Source organism: Stegostoma tigrinum, chromosome 6 (assembly GCF_030684315.1).
Source record: "Stegostoma tigrinum isolate sSteTig4 chromosome 6, sSteTig4.hap1, whole genome shotgun sequence".
Taxonomy (NCBI): Eukaryota; Metazoa; Chordata; class Chondrichthyes; order Orectolobiformes; family Stegostomatidae; genus Stegostoma; species Stegostoma tigrinum.
Genome location: NC_081359.1, coordinates 80,503,815 through 80,509,518, shown reverse-complemented (window position 1 = coordinate 80,509,518; position 5,704 = coordinate 80,503,815).

The following is a 5,704-nucleotide window of genomic DNA, read 5'->3' as shown; positions in this document are numbered from 1 at the left end:
TAAATATTACTCCAGAAGTATCATTAGTTTTTGGATGGGGACAAGGTCATTGATAAACCAGCTGAAGATAAATAAATCAAAGTACAGTTGTTCATAGCTGATTGTAGTATTTAGCTCCATTCACAATTCCACTGCCAAAAGGCAGCAGTCTATGTCTACATCCTTGGATCATATAGGGCCTGGGCAGCATTCACACTTAAGCTGATACATACAAGGACCATTTGTACTACACAAGTACCAGGCAATGAACATCACCACCAAGTGGTAATATATGCACATTCCCTTGTTGGTTGTCACTTACACACCCCATCAAGAACATAGCAGAATGCTCTCCAATTGCCTCGTCTGATTCAGTTGCAGCAACAGTCAAGAAACTCGTCACTGTCTAGAACAAATTAGTGTGCTTGATTGGTACCTCATTAGCAGACTTAAACATCCATTCCTTCCACTATCACATACCATGCTGCAGCATGAGCCATCCATGGGATCCACTACATCTACCCATCAAGGCTTTTTCGTATCATTTCACAGCATGTAATGTGCATCACCTAGAAAGAGTGCATGGGACAAACATCCTTTACAAGTCACATGCTATCCCAGCACCAATCTTTAAGAAAAATAAAAGTAAAATACTGTGGATGCTGGACATAGGAAATGTCAGAGAAGCTCAGCAACCATGCTAATATGTGGGGATAAAGAAACAGAGTTAACATTTTGAGTCCAATATAACTCTTCTTTGGAACAACGCTTTTATTATTGCTATAGCAAAATGGTTGAAATGCCCTACCTAACAGCATGGTAAGAATACCTTTACTATTCAGACTGCAGAAGGTCAAGAAAAAAGCCTTCCACCACCTTCACATGGATAGGTAGGGATGGAAATGGAACATTGGTGTTGAAAGTATCCTAAGAATGGTAGCATTTAGAGACCTTTAACTGCAGCTTCATAGTTCCTTGAAAGTGGAGTCGCAGATAGATAGGAATGTGAAGTAGTTGTTTGGTATGTTTGCCTTTACTGGTCAGTTCATTGAGTACAGGAGTTGGGACATCATGTTGCAGCTATACAGGACATTGGTGAGACCACAATTGGAATATTGCGTGAAATTCTGGTCTCCCAGCTGTAGGAAAGATGTGAAACTTGAAAGGGTCGAGAAGTGTCCCTATATGATTGATCACAAGCCTAGAATTTCCTAGCCTGAGGGGCAGGCTGGAGTTGCTGTTGAGCATCAAGGATGGTGAGAGGTTTCTGGATCATACTTTCCAGGAGGTTGTCACACCACAGGCAGTAAGAATTTAAAATTGTGGATGGGTTACGGTCTGGAAGAGGAGGAAGTACATGAGTCTGGGGTGTATTCATTCTCAAACTATATCTCAACATTAGACTCTATGACTCTATGTTTAATCTATGGCTTTATAAGTTTAAGCATTTTATATGCATTGCCATTTGTAATTTCGGATACTCCATCATTTCAAAGTGAAACTTCATAGAGGTCAATTGCGTGTTTCTTTCACAGAACAGTTTCCATACAAAAGATGCAAAAGGTATCTTATCTCAAATATGTATTAGAGATAATAGGAACTGCAGATACTGGGGAATCCAAGATAACCAGGAGTAGAGCTAGATGAACACAGCAGGCCAAACAGCATCAGAGGAGCAGGAATGCTGACGTTTCAGGCCTAGAAACGGCAGCTTTCCTGTTCCCAAGATGCTGCTTGGCCTGCTGTGTTCATCCAGCTCTACACCGTGTTATCTCAAATATGTATCTGTGAATCAATCATAAATGAGGGCAAAAGGTATCCTATCTCAGCACACATCTGTGATGTAAATGTGAGCAGGATGAGCCTACTGCATGATTTCCTTTATTGTTCTAAAGCAAATTGCTCAGGTCCCTGAGTTCCCAGCATTGCAGTTTTTTTTAGATTGTGCTCAAATTATCTTAGAGGTCTGTGAACAGCATTATGTGTCAACATATAACTGGACTTGGGATTTTTCTGCTTGCAGAATTGTTCAGATCTGTGTTTCAGTTTCACTCAATAGAGCGGTATAATGTCAATTTGCTAAGTAGATGTTTACTGACGTGACTGCAGAATATTATGTTAGGCACTAACCTTCCATGTTAGTAAGTATGATACCAGGTTATAGTTCAACAGGTTTATTTGAAAACACATGCTTTCTGGGCCTTACTCCTTCTTCAGGCTCTAAAAACTTATGTTTTCAGGTAAACCTGTTGGACTGTAACCTGGTGTCATGTGCTTTCTGATCTTGTCCACCCCAGTCCAACACCAACATGTCCATATCATTAGTACGAACCAATCAAAGTTTCTGTGTGAAGAATTATCTTCTTAGCAATTTACTTTTGAATCCACATCATTCTGAAAATTCACTGAACATTTGATATACTCCACAACAGAGACTCACTACTTGCAATTTATGGGTTTTGTGGGGCTTCACAGGAGACTTGTGCCTTGAGGGGCCATGTGTTTAGGAGTGTCTCTATATGTTTGATCTCAAGCCCAGAATTTCCTAGCCTGAAGGGCAGGCTGAAGTCACTGTGAAGCATCAGGGAGGGTGAGAGCTCCCTGGATCATATTTTCCAGGAATTTGTTACACCACAGGCAGTCTGAATTTAAAATTGTGGATGGGTTACCATCCAGAAGATTAGGAAGTACAGGAGTCTAGGGGTGTATGTCATTCACAAACTGGATCTCAACATTAGAGACGACTGGGACTGATGACAGACTGAAAGAGTGCAATCCAAACCGTGGCACCAATGGATAAGCATTTCGCAGGAGGGAGCAGCAAAGAGTAGCAATGTGCTCAGATAGGCCGGCATTTTTGTAACCACGAACAAAAACAATTTTGCTGGAAAAGCTCAGCAGGTCTGGCAACAGACATAACGGGAACTGCAGATGCTGGAGAACCCGAGATAACACAGTGTAGAGCTGGATGAACACAGCAGGCCAAGCAACATCTTAGGGGCACAAAAGCTGACGTTTTCTGATAAAGGGTCTAGGCCCGAAATGTCAGCTTTTGTGCTCCTAAGATGCTGCTTGGCCTGCTGTGTTCATCCAGCTCCACATTTTGTCATCTCAGGTCTGGCAGCATCTGTGGAGGAGAAAACAGAGTTAAAGTTTTGGGTCCCGTGACCCTTCCTCAGAACCGGACCCAAAATGTTAACTCTATTTTCTCCTCCACAGATGCTGCCAGACCTGCTGAGCTTTTCTAGCAACTTTGTTTTTGTTCCTGATTTACAGCATCCGCAGTTCTTTTGGTTTTATTTTTGTAACCATCTTTGTGGGTCCCACATGAAATGTTGCCTCGCTAGTGCAAGGTTAAGGCACCCCATAAGTAGTGCAACATCTTCTGCAGGGACAAAGGAAAGAAGTAGAAATAGCAGTACACATTGATATCAACAATTTGGACAGTGCCGACATTGAGGTCATATGATAAGATTGTCAGAAGCAAAGGAAGAAGTGAATGAGTAAAATCACAAAGGCAACTACCTCCCAGATCATTCCCAGTGCCATGCACTGGTGAGAGTGCAAATAGCAACGTAGAATGGATCAACGTTTAGTCTTAGATAAGGTATAGGAGGGAGAGCTTCCAATTCTAGATCAATCGGATGCTTTTGAGTGCTGTCGACACCTATTTAAAGAGGACAAATTACAACTCCAAGACCTCTGCAGGAGTTCCTCAGGATAATCTCCTAGGCTCAAGCATCTTCATCAGTGACCTTCGCTCCATCATAAGATTACAAGTGGGGATGTTAGCTGATGATTGCACAACGTTCAGTACCATTCATGACCCAACAGATAGTGAAGCAGCCCATGTTCAAATACATCAAATGTGGACAATATCCAGGCTTCGGCTGAAAAGCAGTGAGTGAACATTGTACCATACAAATGCTAGGCCATCACCATCTCCAGTAAGGGGCAATCTAATCACTGCTCCTTGACATTCATTGGTATTACCATCACTGAATCTCGCAGTATCAGTATTTGGAGTTGGGTGGGGGGGCGGGGGGAGCGGGGAGGAGTGGGGCGGTGCTACCACTGACCAGAAGGTGCATTGGACTTGCCATATAAATACAATGTCTACAGAAAGCAGGTCAGAGGCTAAGAATATTGCAGCGAGTAACTCACTTTCTGACACCCCCAAAACCTGTTCACTATCTAAAGAGGCACAAATCAGCACTGTGATGGAATACATCTGACTTGCCTGGATGGGTGCAGCTCCAACAACACTTGAGTGGTTTCACACTATCCAGGGCAAAGCAGACCGCTTGATTGGCACCACATTCATCTATTCCCTTCATCACCAGTGCTCAGAAGCAGCAGTATGTATCATCCACAAGATGCACTGCAGAAATTCACCAAAGATCCTTAGGCACCTTATAAACTAATGACCATCTCCATCTGGAAGGACAAGGACAGCAGATACACAGGAACATCACCATTGTAGGTTCTCCTCCAAGTCACTCACCTCCAATTCCATTTACAAGTTTGCTGACAACACCATCATTGAGGCCAGACATCAAACAATGATGAGACAGAATGCAGGAAAGAGATTGAGTGTTGAGCAGCATTGTGTAAAGAGAACAATCCCTCCATCAATGTCAGAAAAATGAAGGAGCTGGTCATTGACTTCAGTAAGCTGAGTGGAGGTTGACTGAAAAAAATCCAATGGAAAGAAGAAAAACAAACTCATGCAGCAAAGATTGTTGGTAAATTATATCAGTAAAGTATAGGTTTATCATTATTTCATAAGGGTTTATTATAATGAGGATGACATTAAACAAAAAGGACAAACTAGCAAGTATTATGTTCAGTGCTTGTGTCCTTTTGTTTGTTCAGTACATTAATGATTGAGACATAAAAGTAAGATGTATGATGAGTAAGTTTGCAAATGACACAAAGAATTGGTGGGGGGGTAAATAGCGCGTAAGAAAGCTGTAGGATGATATAGACAGGTTGGTCAGATGGGCTGAACAGAAGCAAAAGTAATTGAATCCTGAGAACTATGAGCTTATGTATTTTCGGAGGACTAACAAGGCATGGGAGTACACCATGAATAGCAAGACACAAGGAAGTATGCAGATTGGAGGGACATTGGTGTGCATGTCTTTGTGTTTCTGACCTGCTATTTTCAAGTATTCAATGTGTTTAAGAAGACATATCGGATAATTTCTTTTACCAGTAAAAGCATTGAATACAACAGCAAGGAGGCTATGATGGAACTATGTATAACGTTACAAGGCCGCAGCTGTGCAATTCTGGCTTCTACACAATAGGAAGGATTTGATTGCATTAGAAAGTGTGCAAAGGAGATTCACCAGGATATTGCCTGGCTGGAGTGATTTAGCTTTGAAGGCCAACTGGATAGGGTGTGGTTGTTTTACTTAGAGCAGAGAATGCTGAGGGGAGACATGAATGAAGAGTTTGAAGTTATAAGAGAATTAGATAGGGTAGATACGGTACATTAGAGGGGGTCAATAAGTGGGGGGGGGGGTTACGGTTTTAAATTAAGGAACAAGAGCTTTAGAGGGGATTTGAAGAAATTATTTTTTTAAATCGAGAAAATGGTGGGTATCTGGAACTTACTGCCTAAAGGGATGGTGGAGGCAGGAATGGCTCAAGACATTTAAGTAGTATTTAACTCAGCATTTGAAATGCCATTACATACAAGTCTACGAGCCATCTGCTG